Source organism: Chaetodon trifascialis, chromosome 5, assembly GCF_039877785.1.
Source record: "Chaetodon trifascialis isolate fChaTrf1 chromosome 5, fChaTrf1.hap1, whole genome shotgun sequence".
NCBI lineage: Eukaryota > Metazoa > Chordata > Actinopteri > Chaetodontiformes > Chaetodontidae > Chaetodon > Chaetodon trifascialis.
In genome coordinates, this window is record NC_092060.1 from 28,529,704 (window position 1) to 28,556,450 (window position 26,747).

At 43.3% G+C, this 26,747-nt stretch overlaps 1 protein-coding gene across 1 annotated transcript in view; it reads right to left on the reverse strand.

Annotated features, from left to right (window-relative positions):
* The window catches only part of htr4 (5-hydroxytryptamine receptor 4), a 141,560-nt gene extending 122,201 nt beyond the window's left edge, over positions 1 to 19,359 (reverse strand). Inside the window, exon 1 of the mRNA XM_070962901.1 lies at positions 18,952 to 19,359. The gene's annotated coding sequence lies outside the window, so the exon portion shown is untranslated. The remainder of the gene's footprint in view (positions 1 to 18,951) is intronic.
* Positions 19,360 to 26,747: the final 7,388 nt, after the last annotated feature.

The window sequence follows — 26,747 nt, forward strand, 5'->3', positions numbered from 1 at the left end:
CAGTAGGATGTTTACGTCAACAGCAACTATCCACATCTGCTGTAGATAACACCAAACGTAAATAAAGTCCCAATTTTGGATGCATAAGGACAAATGTGGGTGTTTGCACGCTTTAAAAAATGCAGGTATTTCAAGACAAAAATCTGTAATAAAATTAAAAAGTGCCAGACCTCTTGTTTCTTCTTCACTGTCCTGATCTTTTAATGCTGATGTCCCTGTGAGTCTAGCTAAGTGAGAAAACTGAAGACATCTTGTGATTTCAGGCAGTGTGTTTTTTCCTGCAGTCAGGTCTTGAGGTCTTATTGGTGCCATCTCAGCCTGCAGTTATTGACTGCTGAGACTGTCCTGCCAGGATAAACTGATGAGTTCTCACCAACCTCACAACCTGAGGTAAATACTCGGGCAGTTTGCAGACGGGCACTCGTTGCCTGATGTTCGAGTGTCGGCTCCATGTTGTGCTCTCTCTGTCTGACTGTCCCCCTCCTTTCCAGGGTCCTGCAGAGCTCAGAGACAAGCTTTCCTCTGGCTAACCGTCTCCTCAAACCGATTCGACTCAGAGCTTCTGTGGGTGGTGAACGTCCGCCCTCCTCTCAGATGGAGCAGACGTCCAGCCGTTGCATCCGGGTCAATGGATGACCCCTCCAGGCAAAGTTCACAGGTCACACCACTGGGACACAAACCATCCACTCCTTCCTCCATCAAACTTTCCTTTCAACTTTTAACCTCTGATTTCCTGCCTGCTTTTCAGCCTCATTCTATTTTCCGCCTTTTCTCTGACTTCTTCTTTTCACCCTCTACTCCCTCTGCAATGCCTGTTGGGTGCATAAACACTCATTTCCAGTTGAGCTGAACGACGGGAGCAAAAAGGTACAAAAAGAAAAGTGGGTCATGGGCAATAAACTGCCACCCGATCAGAGCAAGTTTCAGGACTGATGCTGCAAGACTTCAATTGTGATCCCTTGATGCCCTTTGGCTGCATGTGCAGTTCATTTGAATATTTTTTAGAGGCCCAGATGTATTAGCATTCAGTAAGAAAAAGCAAATATTAGTCAAAAATTCAGAAAGAAATAAGGCCATGAAGACCCTCCTCATGAGCTCCAGCCCCTCTGATTCATTTCTGGACACTTGTTCAGATTGGGAACCTCCAGTTAAATTGTTCACTTCTTATTATTAACTTCTGGTGTCTTGATCTTTTCAATGTGTCGAAACTCATAATTCAGTAATTATTTGTTGACATCTGGTTCGAAGCCCGTGTCAGACAGTTTCACAGGCATACTGGATTTATCCTTTTATTTTTGGAGCAGACAAAAAAAGCTCTTCGATGAAGCAGCTAAAAAAACACAGAATGAAGCAAACAAGCCAAATCAGACTAACACCTCCGCGATGAAATATCAGCCCCTCTTTGCCTGCTCTGTTTGAAACCACTTCTCTCGTCTCTTGTCTGTTTGCCTTCCTCTCCAGCCTCCTTCACACAGACACAGAAAAGCAAACTCTTGGACAGGGTTCACGGTCAGCAGGGCCAGAACAGTTGGGGGATTGATGAAGAACGAAGCCAGGTGGCACAGGACTGGGCCTCTGCGCTCCATGCCAGTCTGCCCACCGGCCTCTCCAAACCAGGAGTTTGGCAAATATTCTGTAGGTGTAGCTGGATGGGTTTTATCTGCGAGTCCCTGCAGTGGCAGCTGCTGAAGGAGTCCCCCCCTCCACATGAATCCTGCACTAATCCTGATCTGTCTGACACAGTTCTGTCTCCAGCGTTCACACGAGGGAGAAATTCCACTCCTCACTGTCAGCTTGTATCAAGTAATTTGCCTGGACATCCACAGGAAGTGATAAATCTAAATGGAAAATGCTAAATATGAAGCGCAAAAACAAGTTCAGATCAGTGCAGATTAATTAGTTTTTCCGAGCTGTCAAACATCAGTGTGCAAAGATTTATCCCTGACGCTCAAATTAAAACAGTTTACTAGCAGTTCACCCTTTTATTTATAGCTGCCAATATTCAACTGCTGTGCAACTTTTGGTAGATTCTGATGTCCTGAAATGTTTTATTTATTACTTTATTATTGAAAAAATATTAAAAATATATTTTTCCCAATAACTTTTATGTTGCATTAGGAGCTGCAACTGTTTATTTCTAATCAGTCAAAGTATGTTGTCTATAGTTCAGTGTCTAAAATGTGAAAAACGGGTAAATGCTAATCACATAGCAGGTCCATGTTGTGACACTGGTTAAGGTTTGGTCAGGGTGAGGCACAAAAATGACATTGAAAGAGGAAATGAACAGCAGTCCTGTGTTAAAGTCTGATGTTTTGTTGGCCTTGACCTCCTTATGCAGACCTGATGTCACCTGACTTCCTCTTTTGCTCTCATCATCATTACTTCAGCTGCTCACATAAATATAAGTCGACAGTCTCTCATCGTAGGATCTCTGAGCTAAAACTCATTTTTCAACCGCTTATAGTGTGAAGAACCGTGAAAAGCCCAAAACAGATTCAGTTCAGACCGACATGAGAAAGAAATGACATCATCACAGATGATAGATGCCTTACAAATACACGCACACACGCATTTTTATCCTGATGGTGACTGAGCTGCGACATCAGAGAGATTTTCTGTCTCCATCTCTCTCTGGACACCTGATGAAGCTTCAGCCAAACTACTCCTCCTAAATTCAAAAGCTGATTTTACTCCACCTGATTCGCAGTGCTCCTGGGGAGCTGACGATTCAAACACTCACACTTATTGTTTGTCACCTTGCAGAGGTAGAAATAATCAAAGCCGTTCATCAGAGAGCACGTCTACTGCATCAGGAACAGCAGCAGTGGATTAAAAGCCTTGTAAAACTTCCCCAGGCAGCGACGAACATCTACAAGGTAGTCTTATCTATTTATGTCCCAGATTAAGCTTTCATTGAACGAAGTCGGAGATATTAAATTACCGCATGTCTATAGTGAATGATAAATTGCATGTTGATTATTGTTAATCTTTATTTAACATCTCACATCAGACGTGGTTATTACAGCTGGGACACAGACGGTGCAGACGAGGAGTCCCTCTTCACGCTGCTCTCCCACCTGATGCTGCACTTTGACTGCAAGAGGAGCTCTTTGGAAAAGTCAAGGGTCTATTTTGAGCTGTTGGTTAGAAAAATGGCCTGTAGAGAGACTGTTGACATTAAAGTCCACTAATGTGAAAGTGCTTCTAGAGACTGAAGAGTCCCTGTGCTTCCAGGATAAATGCACGAATATGACTTTAACATGGAGCGAAGAGGAAGCAGGTCTCCCTGTGTTCGTCGCTCTAATGTTGTGATGCCGTCATGTTTTCATGTTACATCATGACGGATGGAAATATGGGCTGGTCCACCAGTTTGGTTCAAGATGATGTATCTTAACAACTGTTGGATGGGTTGCGATGACGTTTTCTAAAGATATTCAAGGTCCAAACAGACGAGCTCATCTCAGTGTGGGCATGTTAGCACGCTGATGTTAGCATTTAGCTCAAAGCACTGCCTCACAGAGCAGCTAGCACGGCTTCAGACTTCACTCTTTTTGTTCATCTGCATCCATGCCGACGTGTTTTTGACTCTAAAACATCTCAGACACTGCTTGTCTGTATCCACTGAGCAGCTGAGGATGAACCCACTTTATTTTCAGGCGTCTGGACTGGTAATGTAATATGAAAGTGGCAATTCAATTTATCCTCCACATTACAGTGTCAGAGAACCCAATCACAGGCAGGACACCAGGGTTCATGTAAACATACTCATTTAGAATAGACAATGTAGAAACTATGCAGTCACTATTGTTAGCTTGTGTTAAATGATACCAGATCTGCAATTACTGTACAGCTACACATCAGATGAACACAAAACCTCCTAAAGTCAAGCCGTCTGACACTGCCATGAATGCAGAGCTGACTTGCACATTAAGTTTCTCTTCCTTTGAATATTCATTAGCTGCATAGTCAAGGCTGGTTTAACAAGAGAGGAGAGGCTTAAACTAAAAATGGCCTTTCAAGCTTTTAAAGGCGAGCAGAGTTCACTGATCACAGTTCGCCTGTTCATGTTCTTTGACTGAGCCAATATGAGCTAATATATATCAGATTTACATATGAATCCACATTTATATCCTTCAGACTCGTCTTCAGTGTCATGTTGACATTATATTTTTGTACTTGCTGGTCATAGTGGCCCTAAATTAAAAAATAAAATGCAAGAACTCTGTTTTGTGTCACAATCGACCAATCAGGTGTTAAACCAGGGATCACTGGAGAGAGGTTATTACGCACAGGCGAAAAGAGAACAGGATAATCATGAGCTGCTCCTGCTGCAGCATAAGAGTTTCTGTTTAGAGCAACATATCTGAGATCAGCCGACAGATCTAAACTTCACAGCATCTCCTGAGAGCAGCTTATCAGCAGCGACCAGCCTCTGCTCCGATAAAAGTGCCGTTAATAAACTCAACAACGTCCAGAAAGTAAACACTGTCGAAACGCATACGAGCGCTGTAAGTGTCAACCTGCAGAAACCTGCAGCCCACATGCTGCAGAGCGCAGACGACCAGAGCTCTGCACGACCGAATCGGCCCAATAATCAACATGTTTGAACTAAAGTGAAAATCTTCATGCACAAGAAAACAGATAAAACTCACACACACACACACACACACACACACACACACACACACACACACACACACACACACACACACACACACACACACACACACACACACACACTCTGTTCCAACACTTGCAGTGTGTTTACTCTGCAGCAGCTCCCACAGCGATTCTATCACTCAGCTTCATCTCACTCTCTCCACTGAGCTCCCTGAAGATTTACGTGTTTATCTCGCCCAGAGCTCGCCGACAGATCGTCCAGCACTGCAGCTCCTGCACCTCAATTTAAAGCTCCTCTTAATCATTCACTGTGTGTAAATTAGGTGTTGGTTCAGTCTGTTCCAGATAACACAACAAGGCAGAGCAGGAGGAGCAAGTGAAGGAGACGTTTAGGGTTTGTGCAGGCGTTAATGAGACGATGGCGGGCGAAGATACTGAAACCGGCAAAGACGTCAAGTCTCTACCATCCTAGATTACTCATCGAGCAGCAATGTTGCTTACTTTTGTTTCTTTGTCATGTCTCAGCCTGCGCAAAACAGAAACTCCTTACCTAAAAAAGTAGAATTTATAAACTGTCATCATATCCCGGCTGTATGAATGTTCCATTTTTTGACACCTGAAAGCAAAAAATATGTTAATACCAAGAACAAAATTGTGAAATTGTGACAGAGAGCAGGAGGGAGCTGGACAGACGTTCTCAAACTCAGGAACTTGTTGACAGTTGTGGGCTGCGTGCGTTAAGTGAAGACAATATCTTCTTGATGTTGCCTCTAACATTCACGGCGAGTCGCCAGCGAGGCGCCTCGTGGCCGTCGGCTCGCTGGTGAGAATGACAGCAGATCCAGGACTGAGTTTCACACATGGATGAGAAGTCCCCGAAGTACTCAGAAAAATTGAAATTTAAGCAGCTACGATTCCACGACAGCTGGGAAAACTCCAGCTGCTCCGTCCTGATCCTGTGATACGACAGGAAGATCCAGAACAGCCACGAATGGACCTTGAGGTGATCGTTGTAGCGCTCATAATTCACCCCGACACTAATGCGTCCAGTGTCTCTTCCCTTGATCTGATTTTCATACATATAATTTCTTTCTTTCATGTTTAAGTCCTTTAAAACTGACAGTAAACGCCTCATCTGACATGACCCACCTCTAAAGTATCCTGACCATCTGCTTTGGGCATTACATCACTGTCTGTGCTGGATGGACACAGCGTGCACCTCCATTAATGCTTATTTCCAATAGCTCTCTTGTGTAAATGCCCTGGAGGCACATTTCAACGTTAATGAGACCAAACGAGCCCTCGGTCACTTCTGCAACCAGTTAGTGTGACTCCATTCTAATCCTCGATGGCTCTTGTGTTCGTTAACAGCTGGTTTTTATGTAATTACAAAGTGATTAATCGAGATGATAACAGGTGCAAACAGAACAGATTTATTGATTTACAGTTGAACACACACTGACACAAGCTCCCTTCACTCTCTCACTAATCCTCTGCTTCCTGTGTGTCTGCATCTGGAAATATTTCATGCATTTTTGTCTGTTGAGGCTGTTTCTCAGGTTCTTACGTTCATTTTAAAGGAGTTTATTGTTCATCCATGCACTGAAGGAAGCTATAAAAGAATGAGGGGTTGTTACGTCACGGTGGAGTCTCTGAATGCATATTGGTGCCACACTTGAAAGCTCTCGGCTCAGTTAGCACAGCGATGAATGGGTGAGTTTCTGATTTCCTAACAATGCACAGCTCATTATCAAAAGTTTGCAAAATGTTTCATTTAAATATCAACATGACATATAATCATCTCTGTCAATCACTGCAATGCAACCTCAAGTTCAAAATAAAAGAAAGACAGCGGGAATAAAGAAGATTTCTTTATTCTAAACTCAATACTTTCAAGGGAAACATCACCTGCAGCTATTCATTTAAATGCGACTCTATGAGTCCTGTAAAGTATGTCTATTACAGCAAATAAACAAATGTGCACATTGGAAAAAATTAGTCAGTATTCTCGGCCATGACGGTGCAGTCCACTGAATTTATTATTTACCTTGCAGTAGAACAGAGAAGTGGAGTAGTGGAATATCCTGAGATGGAGGGAGTTCATGAGTAGACCGTGTTTTAAAGAATGCTTTATCTTCCATGATACTGGGTGTCAACTATCGACTTCCACGACATTCATGATGCTATCTTATCGCTTTCTTTTAAGACATCTTGATAAATGACAGAAAAGTGCATCAAAATGGTAATTAAATGTCTTCAGGGTGTCCTCATCATGGATAAAAACCATAATTGTCTCCTGAGAGAAAACACAGAAGTTGCTTCCAAAATCTAATCTGTTTCCTTTTCCCTGGAAAAAAACCAGAAATGTTCCAAGAAAGTTTGTTTCAAAGGAAAAGAGATTGAAGAAACATTGCCTCCACCTTCTGTCGTCCTCTGTCCCAGTAAGAGCCCCAGTCTGCACTGGTTAAATCAGCTCTCGGGGAGCCGTTTTGACACTGGCTTCAGTTTCATACTAAAATTCCAGTCTGCATTGCTCACACACATTAAACCTGGAAAAACACTGGAAACCTACAGGAGCGACTGCGTCTCATAACTCCAGCACCCCCAGCCCTCTGCTCGTCTTATCTGCATGAAAACAGAAGATGCAATGTGAACAGCGTCGAGCTCAGCGCTTGACTCCCGGCCTCTTCGAGGTGTCTGAGTAAAGAGTCGGTCCAGTATAGACCAAATATGTGCAGCAGCGCTTCAGACAGCGCAGCATTTCTGCAGGTTTCTGAGTTTCTGGTGACTCAGAGACGATATTTTCCTTTTTACGGCTTTACTTTTCTTCTAAAAATCACATGTTTTATGGTGGAAGCTGCTGGATGCAACGATGCAGCGACAGGCTTCACTCTCACAAATGAGGACTTTCTGTCTCCAGTAACTGAGAATATGTCACAAAACCCAAATAATAAACTTCAAAATGCCCATCAGACATTAGATGGATCCTACTGACTCCACGCCTCCACGCCTCCACGCCTCCACGCCTCCACGCCTCCACGCCTCCACGCCTCCACGCCTCCACGCCTCTGATTTTGGACTTGTGTGTCTGCAGTGTTCTCGTATGCCTGTGTTCTGACCACTACAGTATTTGTGCATGTGTGTGTTTTCCCTGAGTGTTGACTGCAGGTGGGCAGCCTTCAGAACAATGTTCACACACTCTTCAGTCTCTTTGAAGTGAGCTTTGATGTACAGCAGCTGAAACACACTTTAAGATTACAGTGATTTTTCATTTGGCCAGAGGGCTCTCACTTAACACACACACACACACACACGCGCACACACACGCGCACACACACACACACACACACACACACACACACACACACACACGTGTCAGATGTTACCGACATCTCAGATGCTTTCTAGTTGGCTTTCATGTGATTTTATCAGTTCTGATTTCATTTCCATTTCCGCTTCTTTACAGAGCGACATCCACATCCCAGAGCCCAAGTAAAGCGTCGCTCTGTTAGAGTACAACTTTAATTACACTTATGAGAAAACATCTCTGCTTGTACCGGCTTCTGGATTCTTCTGTGTGTAAAGATTTTATGAAATTCAAGTGTAAAATTTTTGTGGCTTCAACATTTCCTCTTCTTGAATCCAGAAGCCTCCGGTAGCAGTTTCTGCTTTTCTTGCTGCTCTTCTTCCTCCGCAGCTCCGCTCTGCTCTGCACGGCTTTCAGTTTGATGTTAGGAGCTTGTTAAAGTCACAGTGTACCTCAGCTCCTGCTGCCCTGGGTGAACATCTCAGAGATGGAGTCGGGATCTTCGATCCCTGCTGAGGTCACATCACTGCGTAACATTTGCTGTCTGACTTATGAAACATGTCAGAGTCTCAACATTTTGGTTCACAACACAAAAGGAGGACACTTAACCTTTTCAGATGGGCCTTCTGAACATCCTGGCTTTAGAGCTACAGCCACTGTGAGTAACAGTTTGGCTTTATTAAGTGGTGTTTGAGCCATGTCCACTTTGTCCTTCAGTGCTTTGACTCCCTTCATCAGCATAACGTGAATGATGGAGCAGCTTCGGCTCCTCTGGTTCTGGTTCTGGTTCCTCTGATTAAATATGGAGTCACAGAAACAAACAACTGTTGTCCTGAATAATAAATAAAGAATAAAAAGCTTTTATAGCTCATAAGCTAACATGTGTATCAGAACAGATGTGCTGAGGTCAAAAGTCCAAGTACCCTCAATGCACCAATGCCCCTTTAATATTCTCATCAAATCCCAAAAATTAAATCTCTAAAACAGAATTATATAAATAGCATTATTTGGATATGTCATGCCTTATCTGTTTTGGTCTAAAATAAGTATGTTTTGTAAGTAAACTACGTATATAAGTTAAAAAAGATGCTGCCTTCTGGTTTCAGGCGGGATATGAACAGCGGCCTGCCGGTGAAAGTCCTGTGTTTGTCTGATCCATCCCTCCACCCCAACACCTCCATAAACGGACTTTCTTGCTTTTTACACTCTGTCACCTGACTTCCTCTTTTACCCCCGTCTTAATTACTACAGCCACCACAGGTTGCCCTGAAAATAAATGGATATATCGTGATAAACTGCTTACACAGACGACCGATTGGGATGTTTTCTTGGAGGAATCAGTTCAGATGGAGACACTCACTGACATGGCAGCATACAGTACGTGTACCTCTCACAGGTGGCTGCTAAAACACCAAATTAACACATCAGTGTCAACAGAAACGGAAAATGAGTCACTGAATTTCAAATGGACACATTATACAGTCTTCTCTGACACTGGGTGACAGAGTTTTGGTACACACGATTGAAAAAGGCTGCAACTAACAATTATTTTCATTGTCAATTAATCTGCTGATCATTCTCTCCATTAATGTGTTAATCGTTTGGTCTAAAAAATGTCAGAAAATATGAAAATCACATGTTTAGACACAATTTCCCGTAGACTAAAGTGACCGACGGTACAAAGCCCAATAATATTACAATTTACTGTCAAATGAGACCAAAAAGGCAGAAAACTATGACCACGGAGAAGCCAAAATAAAAACTGAGCTAACAGCAGCCTTTGCACCACCATATCGTACCAATGGAAGGAAATAAATCCCTCAAGATCTGCTCCAAACTAAGATCAACAACTTCCTGTTATCCCTGTTCAAAGAAGACAGAGATGTAGTGAAAACCAAGCCCCTGCAAAATGAACTGACACTACAGAGCCCCGTCCCACACGTCCCAAAAGAGAGAGAGCACAGCTAAAGGAAAAGAGACAGCGAGGGACGAGCAGACACAAAGACCTGAGACGTATTGTTCCCTGAGTTTCAGCTTGAAGAAAGCACCTGAGTCTTATTGGAGATGAAGGCAGGCTCCACCAGCCTGCAGCCTGCATGCATAAATAACGAGGGAATACATTTTCTTTCTCACATTTTGGGAATTTAGCTGACGCTCTTACTCCGAGTGACTTAGAGAGAGTGAGCAGGCGCAGTGGATTCAACTCCAATAACGCCGACGTCACAAGAAAACAATAGCCAAGAGTGCACAGAGTTCAGGAGCTCTGAGACTAAACGGAGAAAAAGATTCTGGAAAAAGGAATGCTCAAATCTGTACACTGTGAAAAGTATAAAAGAAGAAAAGAAATAGACACTCTTCAGTTTAAAGTTGCTTCGCCAGAAGAACTTCACCCACTAACGATTCCCAGAACTGATGAGATTATTTCCGCCTCCAGAGCAAATCTGCCTCTGAGAAATATTTGTATTAGTAAATCAGATCTGTGTGTGGAGTTTGATGTAAACAGCTTTAAAAGAAAAAAAATATCGCAGACTAATTTACTGCCAGAGGAGAGCATGAAAACATTTGGGCGGCAAGATCCAATTAATCTGCATCCGAGAGTCATTTTAGATGTTAAGCTCTGCCGGATTCATTATTGCGGCCTGTTGGGGACACACACGTGCATGCACGCTCTAAAAACAGAAACATGCATCCTGCATGTACGCAGAAACAAACAGATCCAGACCTGAGATGCATCGAAACGCTGAACAGCATCAACAGGTGTCACCAAAAACCCACAGGTCAACACTCAAACACGCATTCACACAGAGGTGTTTGGACGCTTCGCTCGTGACGACCGCCATCGACATCATTCAGTTACCTTTGGCGTAGGAAATAATTACAGCTTCTCAAGTTCAGTTCCAAACATTTGGGTGGACTGCTCGTGCTTTAATTATACACCCCATAATCATGTTTACATTCACATTGACAGTATAATACAGAGCTGTTCAGGACTGAGGCCTCTGCACACCTGTCTCAGGAGAGGAGGAGGAGGAGGAGGGGATGAATGAAGAGAATAACTTAGACCTCAGCCTCATTATTGCTTCCTGAAATCTGAACACACGCCTCCCACTATGACATAAGCTCACCAGCTAATCACTTTGATTGGACTGTTTGGTGTCAAATTCAAATTAGTTCTCACATAGATAGAAGTATAAGAGCACACACACACGAACAAAGATAAATAAATATGTTGACACACACACACAAGCAGCAGCACACACTTCAAAGTGAAAATCGTCCATTAATGGAGTTTTGACATTTTTCCAACATGCTTCTCTGTTGAGTTTTTTGGCTGAATGACGCCGTCGCCGCTCAAACAGAATCTCTCTCTGTTCTCCGACTCGCTGCCTGAGGTGAAACACCAGAAATAAACGCAGACTCTCTCTCTGCAACACTGAACCACTGTCTCTCGACCCCCTCTCTCTCGCTCTGTTTCCCTTTTCTGCTCTCCTCTCTCTCATCCTTTTCTGTCATTCATGAACTCTCACTGCCCTCAGCTCGTCTCCAAACCACCCGTCTGCGTGCGTGCGTGTGTGTTTGTGTGTGTGTGTAACACTGTCTTCTCTTTAACCCGAGCTGCTGCCTCTTCATCACCCACCTACTCTCTCGTCTTTCTTCCTCGTGTTCTCTCATGTCTCTACAGTTAGGACGATTTATCAGGTCATGACAGAAATTCCCTGCACGCACACTAAGACTTAAGACAGGCGACAGCTTTAAGGCTATAATATTGTTTAAGTGTGCAACAGACAGCTCACTTGGAGTAGTTTCGATGCCTAACCTTCAGCAAACTGTGTTTCACTGTTTCACAATGTTCGCCGAGTGACGACGAACGTCTGGTGCGCCTAACTCTGGCAGTCGTACACGTCCTTTAGGGAGACATTAGCAATCGGCCTGTTCGCTCTTTACGGTATGAGGGATTGTTCAGGTGTGTGGAGCTGAGGAATGGCTTCAGGAGACTCCCTCTGTGACGGCGGGCCTTTCATCCCGCCTCCAGGTGAGGCTGTTCGGTGCAGCTATGCACCCTTTCGTCCTGTGAATCAGCTCTTCTAGGCCTCACCTCAATGTCAGGGAAAGATTTCGCTTTTGGTAATAAAAAAAAAACGGCTTGTTTGAGGAAAGATTAAACAAACCAGCTGTTGGTAGGAAGTGGAAAACAAACACGGGTCTCCGGTGTCAAAGTCCAGATCATCTCCCGACTTTCTCTCTGAGAGGATTTGTGGCAGGATATCAACGTCAGTCTGCTTCCTCTTTTCTTCTGACAGTCATAACTCACAGCAGGTCACAGTTTGAGAAAACAGAAACAGAATTTATCTTTAGGAGGACGACCGACGCTGCTCTGTTCCTGGTGATACCGCTCACATCTACTTCATGTACTTACTACTGTGTTTCAAATGTTGTAACTGAATCATTTGACTTGACATTTACCGTTACTGGCTCCCCTTTTCGGCTTCTTCTGTCTTACTTGAATTTGTTATTTGTGTAGTTGATTTTTTATCTTTAGGGGTGAAACGATTAGTCGATTTATTGATTAGTAACAGAAAATGAATCAAAGTTTATGCCTTCGTTAGAGAGTCGACAACGGAGAGCAGACAGCAAACGAGTTAAGACAGACGCTCAGACTCAAAGTCAGCAGGTTTCCCCATTCAACAGAAATGCTAATAATCGATCGATTATTTGAGGCTTTCACTGACCAACAATCTTGCATGTGAGCTTAAACTGTGATGAGCATGTCTTACTATTTTCTTACATTTACTCAAACCCTTGACTGGACTTTGAAAACTTAACTGAAAGATTAAATTGGTGAGCAGAACACCTGCAGCTCTACTTTCCTCTTAGCACCTGAACGAATTTACACAACTGATGTCAGTGTCAGTAACAAAACCATAAACCTGTCTTTAATCCTGAACTTCCTCCTTCTTCTCTCTGTCGACTGGCTTTACTGTGTGAAGCTAAAGGTGGGACATGAAAGCGGACTGTATTGACAGGCTCCACTACTGCACACACACACACACACACACACACACACACACACTGAGTGCAAACAGTGACGCTGAGGTTGATAATGAAATCAAACTGCCTTCTTCATTCCCTCTCACTCCTGAATCCTCTGTCTTTTTAAATCCCATCATCTCTGGAGATGCTCTGATTCCTCGCTCGCTGTCAGCTCTCGCCACCCTGAACCCCGCGAAGGTCGGCGTGATATCAGAGCCTCACCGCGTTCTGATGAAGCTGCGTTCAGAAGCAGATCTGACAGCGGAGCGCGTCAAGGACTGGAGGTAATTACCTCTATTCAGCAGCAGCATTCAACGGGCTGAGTGGCTGGGAGAGATTCTGACGCTGCTGAGCAATATGCAAATCTCATCCTGTGCCCCAGCACTGCATCCTCATGGCTGAATCAGCCGGTGTGTTCACCTGTATGTGTGTCTGCTTCTCTACACAATACAGTCAAGTCAAGGGTTTTATTAGAAGCATACGTTTTCATAAACAAGCTGGTATTCAATGCAGTCAGGTGTCAGATAATACACCTGGTCTATCAGAGAAACAGCTGATAAGGAAAGAACAGGGTGGGGTGTGTGGAGCGCTGTGCAAAATGACCTGCATGCATTGCACCTGATTCTTCTTAAACTGGCTACAGACGAGATTTCTGCTTTAAATGATCATTATGAAGTAAAAGCTGTCTGCACAACGTAGCAGCAGTAGAATAATGACACCATCAGGGTTTAGATGGTTCCCTGTAAGCCTCGCTGTCGCCTACGACCTCCAGGACAATGAAGACTGATCAACAGAATAAATGAATGAATGAACTTTTTCCTCCTTACGTTTTCTCTACGCCTCCTTCCCGACACCACCCTCTGCTGTAGGTCCACGTTTGCACGAAGCAACACTCAAACGGTGTCATTCCTCCACATAAAATCAAGTCAATTTCGGTTTTCCTCTTCAGTGAACTCACTTCTTTCTTCTCTCTTATTTCCAAAGTGCTGTTGATCGTTTCTTTGTGGAAATTTGGAGACAAAGCAGTGTCCTGTGTTGCTCGTAGCTGTTTGGCTCTGAGGAAAACGGAAAATAAACTGGTTGTGTTTGTGACTGCTCCGCCAACAATAATACTGCTTGGAAACGCGAGAAGGGGTTGAAAAGTTGTCTGTATCAAACGTTGTCTGTCGCATGTTAAAAATGGCAGCAAGAGTCATCTGCTGATGTTTGTCTATTCCTAAATTTCTATTGGTTATAAAGTCATCAAAGTACAAGGGATCTGGAAACATGGTGACATGACAGAACAAAGAAACATCATCAAGCCAATAGTTTATCCAGATGATCTTAGGCTCTTTGTTTGAAGATGTTCTGCTGCAGCCTCACTGTGATTGTTCTGTGTCTCCTTACCGCCCAGAAGGACTTCATGCTTCATGATGATCGGCTATCAACACTTTCATTTATGACTCAGCATCAATTCTCTGATAGCTGAGCTGTTTCTTTAATCATTTCCTTGTTACTTCAACTTCTGCAAATGAGCCGTTTTTGGTGCTAACGCAGCAGCAGGCGGTTTGGCCACATTTGTTCCCACTTCTTTAATGTGACAAACAGATCGTGAATGTATTTTGGATGCATTAATGTTACATCTTCTACAGTTTTGCTTCCCCTTCCCAGTCACTGGCTGCAGCATGTGTGAGTTTGCTTGGCTGTTCGTGCAGTTTGTGTAAATGCAAAAGCTGTGATTGACTAGCTTTGCGATTTTAATGCAATTAACTATGCAGCGCAAAGGCTAAACACGATGCTGTCGACCTGTCAGGTGTGAAGACTGCAGCAGACGCAGAGAGAGAGACAGACACAATGTGTGTGTTGTGATGTGGAAATGTTTGTTCTCCATCTTCATCTTCGTTCATCTTCAGCTGACTAAACACGTGTTCTCTCTCTTTTATGTCCTCTGTATGAACCTCGATAACAACACTTCAGGATAAAGGCAATAATAAATGATCATCAAGCAGCTCAAGGCTGTTTCTGCCTCACCATCACGAGTACTTGCCATTTCAGCGTGTGGCTATGCTTACATTTACAGTACTTGTGTATGTTTGTGAGGTCTTATATTCATGGAACATAAGTATTCAGTGAAGCCAGTGGACAGGACTGGGACAGACTGTAATCCTCGTTAAATAGCGAAACTTTGAATGCATTCAGCAGCAGTGAGTCAGCTGACATCGTCACTTTTCCCTGCAGGATGGGAGCATCCCACCACTGGCTCCATCCTCCCTGAACAGCGAGGGTCAGCATTATGTTTGCCCAAAACAAAATCATTAATGCAGACTATTTGCATATGTACGTAACTTGTAGACGACAGGGATGGAATTTTTATTTTGCCAGAATATTACGGCGCAAGTCGTTGTTCCGCAGCCCAAAGTCACACAGCTGATGAGCACGTACACAACAACAACACATCAGCTCCTGTCACAGCTGTCACAAGGCTTAAAATGTCAAACTCATAACCTTCAGACACTTCATAACTAGCTTTGATATTGCTGCTGATTAGTGCTGTTAGCTTTTCTGCACGTTATTTTGTGATTTTCATGATCCCACTCCAACGCATCCCTGCCTGTAGGCTCAGTCAAACTGCACATCAAACCCCTCACTGTACATAATGACAAAGTGTTGAGTGTCAACACGCTTAGTGATACAAAGTCCTGCACTGACTGTCAGCTGCTGCTCTTCTGCACCGTGTGTGTTACCAGATAATCAATGCTAGAAGCACTTTCTTCCATAACTGTATAACTGCTCTATACAGTGCTTCCACATTATCTGACTCCAAATGTTGCTTATACTCGCACACTGATGACAGGAACAGCAGGATGTTAAAGAGGACGGACAAACGGCTCACATCAGTGTAAAGAGCACATCACTCTGTCTTCAATCCACTGTTGAGATAATCTTGAATTATCCCAAAAGCGTGAGTCAGCGCTCAGATTTAAGCTCTCAAGAGACATACGTTACTCATAATCCCCCACCCGCCAACCCAGAGATTTTTAAAGCTCTAAACCAATTTCATCTCATTGTTTTTCTGTGCAGGTTAAAGTCTGACAGCTTTTATCAAACCCGTAAACAGAACAGCTCCAGTGCACAGCATCAGATCATACACTGCCTGTTCAGCAAGAAACAGTGGAGAGAAAATCTGTAAGATGATCGCTGACGAGTCGGTACAGTCAAGATTTGTTGCTGAGAGTCCATTTTAAAGTCTACATTCTGCCCTCTAGTGGCCAAAAATCACTTCATATGGCTTTTAAGTGAAGAAAAAAGCTAAATTGGAGCAGCTGATTGGCTGAAAATGAAAATCTAACACTGTACAAGCATCCATCCGTGAATCCATCCACAAGTCTTCATAAGATTTGGTCCACTTGTAATGGTGGTGGGGAGTGAGCCTAATCCAGAATATGGAAACCCAAGAAGGTCAGGCACATTTATCATTCCTATATATAAATCTGTGGATTATCTTATACAAGTGATTAAAGTTCAGCTTGAAAAAGAGAATCTCTGTCCACAGGGTCACACAGTTCAGCAAGGTAGCCTGTCCTTCCCAGCACTCGGTGGGGGGATCCTGAGGCATTCCCAGGCCTCCTCAGATATATAATCCCTCCAGTGAGCTCTGTGTCTTCCCCAGGGGCTCCTCCCAGTTGAGCACTCTTAATAAAAAATGTCAGAAATAATGAGAAATTCTCCCCGAGAGATGCCAATATTTTATCTTAAGATTTCTCTCTGATCAGCTGCCAAAGCAGGATTTTTTAAAACTAACATGCAATAAGGGAGCTGAAGCTGTAAAAATCTAACATTTGGCATTTTACTGGATAATTGCAAATGACTGGCTAAATGTTCTGCCAATCAGCTAATCAATCAGTATGATTTAGACTGAAGCAAATTAATGCTCGCACCTTGTGTCACAGCAGACTCAAACGCTGTGGCTCAAAAACCAATAGTTCTCCTTAAAGGCTCATTTCAATGAATCGACCGTTCACGCGCTCATCAGAGTCCACATGCAAACACTGACACACAGATTTATGCACAGACACAACCACGCATAGTTTCAAGGCAATCACGGGCTGATGCACAAAGAGCACACACTCGTTAATACTGTGCATAGGCCCTCCGAAATAATGCAACAGCACGACTTGAGCTCTAAAGGAAAGTCGACATAATCACAGACACATCTGCAGCAGAAGAGCTTCTCCTTGTTAAGGTGTGGGAGGAGAGATTCACATCCACAAGTCAATTCAAGGAAAGCTGGAGAGCTGCTGCTCAGCAACTATTTCTTATTCATCTCTTCTAAAAGAAGACATCTTGTTTTCCTGAAGCCCCCGTACACACTCCTGACTGCAGGTGTATTATTCCAGTGTAAATACGGGGTGTGTGTTTGCACACATCATGCATGACCAAAGCTGAAAAGAAACTTTAAAAAGCACATTTTCAAGCCAGTGTTTTTGAGTCAGTCCGAGGAGTCCTGACTCCCACGTCGATGTACTTAAACCTGAAGTCATTTGCATTGATTGAAAAATTGCAAGTGCTCTGGCTGCGTTCCAATCCGTCTCACACAGCTCTTTATTTTCAGGCTCTGAGTGGCCGTGGGCGAGCTGACGGGAGTGTGAGCAGTGAATGATACAGCTGTGATCCTCCAATCAACACACCAGTCACTACAACAGCACTCTGTGCCTGCACCTTTGATCGAGGCGCACTGATTCCCTGCATGCCTGATCCATTCATTTAACATAAGAGTAATAATCAAAGCTCTGAAGTACACGCACAGTGAAATTAGTCAAATACAAGTGAAGAGTTTCAGTTACTAATGACGTGAAAACATTTGGAGCAGTGAAATGGAAAAACTGCAGCTGTGTGTTTGTAATATCCTTCAGAAACTCACGGCCTCATCTACTCTTTCCTACCTGTAAAACATCCATTTCTTAAAGTCCTACTGCCTTGAAAAGCAACTTGCAGTAAGTTTTATTTGCATGTCATAAGTCATTTTGTAGATGAAGGCGTTCTCTGCGTCTCTTTTGGCTCAAAAAGTGGAAATCTCAGTTCAGGTGAAAACCTGAGAGCTGAAGAAAATTCAGATAAAAAGATTCTTGATAAACTGCTTCGCTTTAGGATCTGTCACAAAACAATAAGAGCATCAATCAGAGAAAAGCAGAGAGATACAAGAAAACCACAAAAGAGCACAAGTGCACAGATAAAATCCACAAAAAGCCGATAATCAAACGCAGATAGCAGCCTGGCTCCAACCTGAAACCCACAGAAACGCAATAACTCCCAATAATCCAACAACATTACTGATTTTCCACCGCTGACTGTTCATTTGCAGCTTCCCGCTTCACGCGCACGTGTGACAGCTGACCGTCATTCCACTCTGTAGATCGATAAGATCGCGTTGTCGATAACTGATCGGAAGAGAGAGGCGCAGCGGCACGGCAGCCCCGCAGGAATCACATGTATGGAAAACTAATTCACATTCAAACAGATCGATACGAAGCGTTTCTACACGTGGAGGTCAAAAGACTCGACCCATTAACTGAAATATTCCCTTTGAATGTTTCACTCTGACGGTAAAAGCAAACTAATAAATAGAAGCTGTAATTTAACATATGGGATCACAAATAATATTACTCCTGACACACCACCACAAGTTCCTCTAACAGTGTTTTCATTGTGTCAGAATGCCACAGATTTTAGAAATAAGCTGCTGGTAACATTTGTTCCATGGATTTATATCTAATTTGGGAATATAATTGCATGCGACCCATCTGGGGATTCCAGAAACCTCCAAAGTGACTTTAAACTCACATGTGAGGACCACAAACTTGAAATTACAGCCGGGGTTTCAGAATAATCACACTGATAATTTTTCCTTCCTCGGGGTTGTGAGTGTCACCTCGTGCAGAGGTCACCCGCTCACACCGGAGACGGGCGCGTGCAGCAGCCCGAGAATCTGCGAGAAGAGAGCGGCTTCAACTCACCATTTCCATGTGGAGGCGCCCGGTCCCGAGAGCATGTCACGACACTAAATCCCCATGAGCCAGAATCACATTGTTCTTCTGCCCGAGCTCACGGCTGAACTAATTACTGAACCTTAGAGGAGAGGGGACAGTAGCCCGGGGTTGCGGCTGGCGCTCGAGAGTCTTCAGAGGAGTGGGATGACAAGCGCAGCGCAGCGGGTGGAAGTGGGAATGTGGAGACTTGTCCGTGCGCAAAGAGCCGCGAGGAGCGACGCTCGGTGCGCGCCTGGAGACACCGCGGAGAGACCGCGGAGGGACAGAGCCCGGGGGAGGAGTGGAGAAACCTCGTGGAGAGCTCGGAGAGGGTTCGTGGAGAGGTGAGGAGACCCTGCAGGTGTTTGGAGAGACAGCGCGGAGTCTGAGCGGACGGAGCGGAGTCAGCGGCGGAGATGTTCAGCAGCGCCGCTCTCACAGCGGACATTAACCCGCTCTGCTCTAGTCCCTCCTCTACAGCCCTGAAGTGGAGGAAACCTCTCTCTCTCTCTCTCTCTCTCTCTCTCTCTCTCTCTCTCTCTCTCTCTCTCTCTCTCTCATGTCATTGTCACTCCACATCTATCAAACATGATTCATTTGGACGCTGCTTGTGTGCGCGCTGGAGTGAAAGCAAAGATGTGATTCTGGAGGTCAAACAGGCGCAAAGATCAGAGATCTTTTGGTTCTGCAGTGAAACCAAGATTAAAGACAAAACGTCATTTTCAACCAAGTAGTTTGAAGAGTATTGCTTTTCTGACCCCTGAATGTGACCTTGACTGCAGATGGCCTTCATTCATTTTTGGCTCCTGGTGATTTTAAAGTGAATCATTTTTACTTGACCATTTGTTCATTTAGCTGAGGGCTTATCAGAGTCGAGCAACCTAGATAAGCTTCAACCAACTAATAGTGCAAAGGACCAACATTAATTGGCATTGCTGAGGGATTAATGGAGGATTACCTCATGTGAGGATGTGGATGGTTACAGGTCACAGTGACTCATGAGATGAGGCTGCCGGAGGTCAACACCAACGCCAGCACTGATATTCTAAACTCTGCTGAAAGCTAAAATTATATGCAAAGATATCCCCAAGTTTACTTATTATATATATATGTGTGTGTGTGTGTGTGTGTGTGTGTGTGTATACATATATATATATCATTTCTATATTTTTTTCTTTTAAAAAACAGAGACTGATTGCGTCTCCCAGAGGAAGGCGCAGCTGCTTTTCAGAAACTATTCCCCTTTTTTTGGTGCTGCTTGTCTAATCGGGTCCTGTCTCTTATCATTCTTTTGACATCTACGTCAGACTGTATGAAGAGTCAGTGTGGATTACAGCATCAGAACATGATGTTCCCTCCACTTTGTCACAAAGTCTGTTTTATAGTCAGAGCTGTTACAGGACCGTAAATCTCACTTTCATGGACTCTTGGAAAAATGTCTGAAATGATGTTTCCACTGTCAGGCTCTGTGGACACCGCGTCATCAGGGACCCTGTTCTTTATCTAGACGCTATTCTGATGTGTTACAACCAAACTGCAAATCAGGTTGGGATTCAGATCGTTGGTTTGAAACCTTCCTCATGCATATTTTGACTTTGGGTTGGATGCCGAATGGCCATGTTGATGCATCAGAGGGGAGAGAAAAGAAATAAAGAGGAGAATGCAACATCTGGCACATCTCAATAAGCAGTTAATCTTAAGTAGCTGCACACATCAGGTTTCAGTCTTATTTTACTGCTCTTTGGTGCATTTACACTGCTTTAAAGCAGATGGTCCCTTTCTTTTGCACTGCCCTCTATGGGCAGGTCTGTTTTATTTGTGTCCACATCCAGCTGTGATGCAGCTGTAACATAGTGCAAGGGGACATGTTACAGTGGACAGGGTTTGGCAGAGCCTATAGGAGACCACTAGAGGGCACTGCAAACAGGATTACTGGATTTAACGTAGCTACAGTACTCCTCAAAGGGCCTTTGACGCTTGGTGCTTTTATGGCCACACAGACAGTTTCAATTTTATTTTTTGAGTTTTCAAGATGTCCTCCAGTGAGCCTCCTGCAGCTGCCCCAATATAATGTGGTTAAGTGGAATTTAAAGTTATTTTTCAGAGGTTGAGCATGACAAACCAAATTGTATTTGGGTGGCAGCAGAGGAGTCCACAGCGAAGATCTCTTAAACTCCATAAAAGCTAAATTAGCTGCACAGTTAGAGTACTGAGTCAGTAAACACATTTCTTTGTTTTTGTTTTGGCCATTTTTCCTCTTGACGCCTTCGGGCAGATTTTACTTCAATCTTTTATATTCTTACACTTGGAAAGTTGTTGAGTTAAATTAGATTCTCACCTCCATCTGAACAGTGAACTCTGCTGTGTCTAATATTCAATTATTTTATGAAAAGACCAACTTTGGCCTCCTCATGCGTAAACTCTTGCAGCTCGTTGCAGAGAAAGATCAATAAAGACGTTTTTCTACTTGCTTTAAGTGCTTCTGCACAGTTTAACATAAAAAACACTTCCACAAACTCCATTTTCTGTGAATCAGTGAGTAGATAAAAGCGTCAGTGCTGGAGGGAGGAACATACTGCAGGTGAGCAGGATGTTTCCACCCCCTTTTAATTAGAAACAACCCTGGTGTTGAACTTCAGCTCTCCCTGTCTCATCTCCAACAGTCCACCTGTCCACTGACATCCCTCCATTCTTTCACCAGTTGCTTATCCATCCATCCATCCATCCATCCATCCATCCATCCATCCATCCATCCATCCATCCATCCATTTACCTTTCATTTCATTTACCTTTTGAACTGAAATGATCTCATCTCTATGTGTTTCTTTCCCTCCGTCTGCTTGAGTTCCTGTCTCAGTCTTTATTCCGTCACTCTCGGCCCCTCTGGGTATCTCATATTCAGGCCAGTTGGTAATGAATATGTCACCTTAGCTCGAGCCACAGCTCTAATTCTGCCTTTGGTCATTCAGTGCCATTCTTAATGCTTGAATGCAACAGTTAAAATGCATCATTGACTCATCTTTTTTCAGGTTTAGTCATTGGTGTCTGAGACTTTCAATGCAACCCATGGAAGACTGAACCAACGCGGCGTAATGCTGAAAATGTGATGCATGAAAAATGAGTCTCTTGAAATTCTGGTAAAATTCGATGAGTGAATGTTGTACTGCCCCCAGAGGCCACAAAGGAGCGATGACATGCATCATTTTGTCATGTTAAGTGAAAACCGATAAGTGCCTTCAAGGTCTACTTGTAGACCGAACCGTGATATTAAGAGTGATAAGACAGACCAATAATATTCCCTCAATTTCTGTCAAAATTGATCAGTGGTGTCCAGCGCATGACGGCTGGACAGATGGCCCAAGGCCGATCTATTGTCCCACCCACGATTTATTCATCAGAGACAACAAAAACTGAGGAGGACTTGCAGCAGAACAGTGAAGAGGCTACAAACCTCCTCTCACTCTGAGTCACAGTCTGGGTGATTTGCAAAATGCTGCATGTCCATGCATTGGGAATTTAAATTTTGCTCTTCGCATTAACACATATGCACATGGAGATGAAAATAAACATGCACTGTAAAGCATAAAGACGAGGCAGAGGCTGGAAGGATGTAAATATAAAAAGAAGAAAAGGGGCTTAAACTGTATTCATACAGTGGATATAGGGAATATCAGAGTGTACAGAGTATGATAGTATATCTACTACAGTAAAGTAAAAGTAGTATCGCACAGTTTGGAAATCAGTAAAAGAGTAATGTGTGATTCTTCTGTACTAGAATGTGCAGACTGAACACAGAATTTGAGGCTGCACTGTATGTCGGCTATTATGGCACAGGAGTGAAAACATGGATCTTGTGGGTGCAGGAGTGAAAATAGCATCGTGAATGCAGCATTATGTGAATAAATGAGTAACTAGATTGTTCTCACTAAGCTTGTATGTGGGCAGCTGGGCTCGAGAGAGGGGTTAGCTGATGAAGTGCTGATTGAAAGCAATGTGAAACAGTGAATACAGCAAAAAGACGGACAGGGCTGGAGGGTGAGATGAGCTGTGGACCCCCTTTTAGACCAAAACTGCCGCACACTTAGCCTCACTTGACTAATGGTGTTAACACAACATTAAACAGTTAAAGAAATGCACCAGTAAAATTACACAAAACAAGCTTTAATTAGTGGTGCTAAAGTAATTTGAATGGGATAAATTAGCAGCACAGATTCACACATCAGACATAAAGGCAAGAATAGAAACAAGATATAATTCAATGTGGAGAGATCTGCTTTCAGTGATTACAGCTGCATCAAAGCAGCCATCATTAGACACCAGCCTCTTCAGCTGTCTGACAACAGAGACAACAGCAACAACACAGCTAAAATTAAAAATTGCCATTCAGCTCTTAATTCGCTGTAGCAGACTGTAGACACCAGTCAGACAAAGGAACCATGAAACCTTGAAGTTTCATGCAGCCTGAAAGCGTCTGCTGTCTCCCTCTTTCACTTTCCTGGTCAGACTACAGATCATTTCTACATAACTCACAATAATCATCCTAATCAGCCATTAACAAGCTTCTCGAAAAGCATCACAAACCAATCTGCGATCCTTTCTGAGTGAACTAATTTGATAATTCAGTCAAGAGGAGACTTCATGAAAGCAGACTGACTCCTACATAAGTGAATTTGAACTCCAGTAAAGAGAATTAATTTTATTGCTTGTGTCTCTAAAAGTAGCTTTGTAGACTTGGTTCATCAGTATTTCTGTGTGGTTTTTGAATGTGATCTTATCATTCAGCGTCTTCAGTCAGATTTTATGTCCATATAATGTCAGTTTCTTTGCTAACTACAGTGTCTTGTTACACTAACCATCACTGTCCTTCTGGATTTGGACCTCTGTGATGATGTTTTTTAGGGTATTTTTTGGCTTGAATGTGTGGATGCTTCCCGCTCACATGCAGGATGTGCACAGCTGTTTCGTGCTGCCTTCACTGACCTGCAGCCTTAACATTTCATCTCTCCTGATATCCCAAAATGGTCCTGGGCTCGCTGGATCTCTGTGGTGTGGTGCGATGGCTTCCTGTGATGAGCTTTTCTGCCTCACCATTTTCCTTCTGTCCTCTCATTTCACAAAACCATTATAAGACTGTCTTTATTTAAACTGGCTTCACTTCAGTTTGTTGTGGCTCCACCACTCACATATGTAGCAGTGAGTGTCCACTTGTAATAGCTTATATGCATCAGGCATATGTGTTGTGCAAGTTAGTGAAAATTAATAATAAGATCCAGTAACTAGTTAGCTCGTTAGTTAGTTAGTAACTAGTAACTCGAAAGTATTGTATAGTATCTTGACAAGACAAATTGTAAATTTCAGCAATCAATGCACCTGTTTCCACTGCAGTGAGTTAATTGCTCCCGACCACCTGAGGGAAGCATCTTGCACTGGTTAGCCAATAGGATTTGGTAGAAGATGATCCACATATGCTGCTGCATGTACCAGCTAACTGAGCTTTTCTACAGCTAATAAATATTTCTATTTGATGAGCTCAAGTTTCGTCACTTTATATTAGAAATATGAATCTAAATCTAAAATCTAAGTAATAAGGTAGCATGGGAGCCTTCACTCATATGGACTGAATAAATAAAAAATTAAAAAAAGAAGAAGAAAGAGGGAGTTTTGAAGTGCATTTAAGTACTTACCAAACACTCAGCCACAGCCTGAAGGACACATCAGATTCCCTTTATTCATCAAGTGCAGTTATGGTAGAGGGATGTAAAAGTCGATGCAGGAGCAGAGCGACTAATGGAGCTACGACAGAACAGGCGCTCATCACACATCCACATCGTACTCAGCACGCATGGACACTGCAAGCCATCAGAGAGCAGAGCATATTCAACACTGCCTACGGTACATTTTGGCTCTCTGTTGGATCTGCGTCCTCCAAAATGACCTGATAGGACATTTAAGGCTGTGAGGAAAAGTGAGAACTCACTGCTCATTTATCATTTCTGTCAGGTTGAGTAAGAATGGGATTGTGTTAATGACACGAGCAAGAACATGAGAAAAGTGGTGAAGCAACGGAGACACAAGTTGAGTCAGAGTGTAGCTACAAAGCCGGGTTTGGTAAGCTGTGGCGAGCAGGCATGATCCAGGTCAGGCTGGAACATAGACCAACACAGACTGACTGACCAGGAACCAGGAAGACACAGGAAGAAAACACAGGAGCAATGTGAGCACAGTACATGTCCTCATAAAAGCCAGAAATGAAGGAAAAGAGGGGAACAACTCCTACTGGTTTCAATAAATGAATATTAATCAAAGATGCTCAGTCATTCAGGTCATGGTCAATCAGGGAGGGTTGAATGTAGGACAGCTCCACTAGTTGTAGATACTTGAAAACATATCATGTGAGGGGCTTCTACGTGACTGATGGGGAGTTCCCGGTATTTAACCTCTGTGGGACCATCATCACCCTCATCGAATCCACTTGTTTCTGCTCCAGACTCTGGTCGTTAGAGTCATTGCAGTCACCTGAGGCCAGGTGTAAACGGCAGTTGTTGGAGTCATCAAGTGAGGACAAGGAATGAAAGGACAACACTGTAGGTGGAGGATGGGTGGTGCTGTAGACCCCCTCTGTTGAGAGAGGGTCTCTGTACTTTTGCGGCAAACTGCAAGTTTTCTTCTTTTCTCTGCAACTACTGTCTCCCCACCTGTCTTTAGCTGCTATAATCAATAAGAACTGTATCTTTATTGATAGTACGAGCATTGGGACCAATGTATTATACTCCAGGTCCAGAACTTTGAATCCACCCACTCCACCCAGACTAATTCGTCTGGCATCACAACATTAAACTGCGGTTTCTCATCTGAAAAAGCAGATGATCCAATGAGCTTCACAGAGGTCTAATGAGTAGCCAATCAGCACCATGGATGAGACTAACGCTGTTGTCAAGCTGTTACCCAGAACGAGGAGGAGGATGACGCCAATGGCGACCGCAGTGAATAAGACAGATGCTGCTTTCAAGGCTGTTCATCTTTTGCAGCGTTGTGCAGCTCTGACAGCACAAATGTTGATATCAATAAACTTTTCACAGCACACTGTGTAACTCGTCAGAGCAGGTCAATCACAGGTGTATCTAAGAATATTAAATATTCCTGAGCCAGAATGAGCAACACCAGCATCCTGGAAATGACTCACTAAAATCTGTGGCAGCCATATTTAATGTTATTAATTACACCTGTGTTTATTCTGATCAGAAATGTTTAAATATGTGCTGAGGAAAAGGTGCAATCAGGTGAGAAAAGGGATGAAATACAGAATATAAAATATATTCTTCTAGGTATATTTAATGGCCAGTATTGTTTCCATTAACTATGCTTCTATGGAGCCAATTAAAGAAATACTTCTCTGTTATCAGTACGGATATAAACAAATGTTTGTTGGATGTTTTACTGATGTTCTTTCCAATATTTTAGTGATATATTTCTAATATTGGATGGGGGGCAGTTTGGTGACCTCAGTTCCTGCATTCAAAGCTCAGTTAAGTCAAATGTTAGTCTGCTTCTTCTTGTTTGGGAACAAGTTTTTTGCTCATGTGCAGCAGCTCAAATATTTTTAATACATGGTTGAATAATTTGTTCAGCCTGTATGCTCACAGGAAGGTAAACTAGGAAAATGTCAGTGTAATAGAAAGAGATGTTGTCAAACACCAAGTTCAGCTCTGACATGAGCAGATCGATTAAACCAAATAAATCAATGTCCGACCTTTGAGCTCCTCTGAAATGTGGCCTTTTGTGCA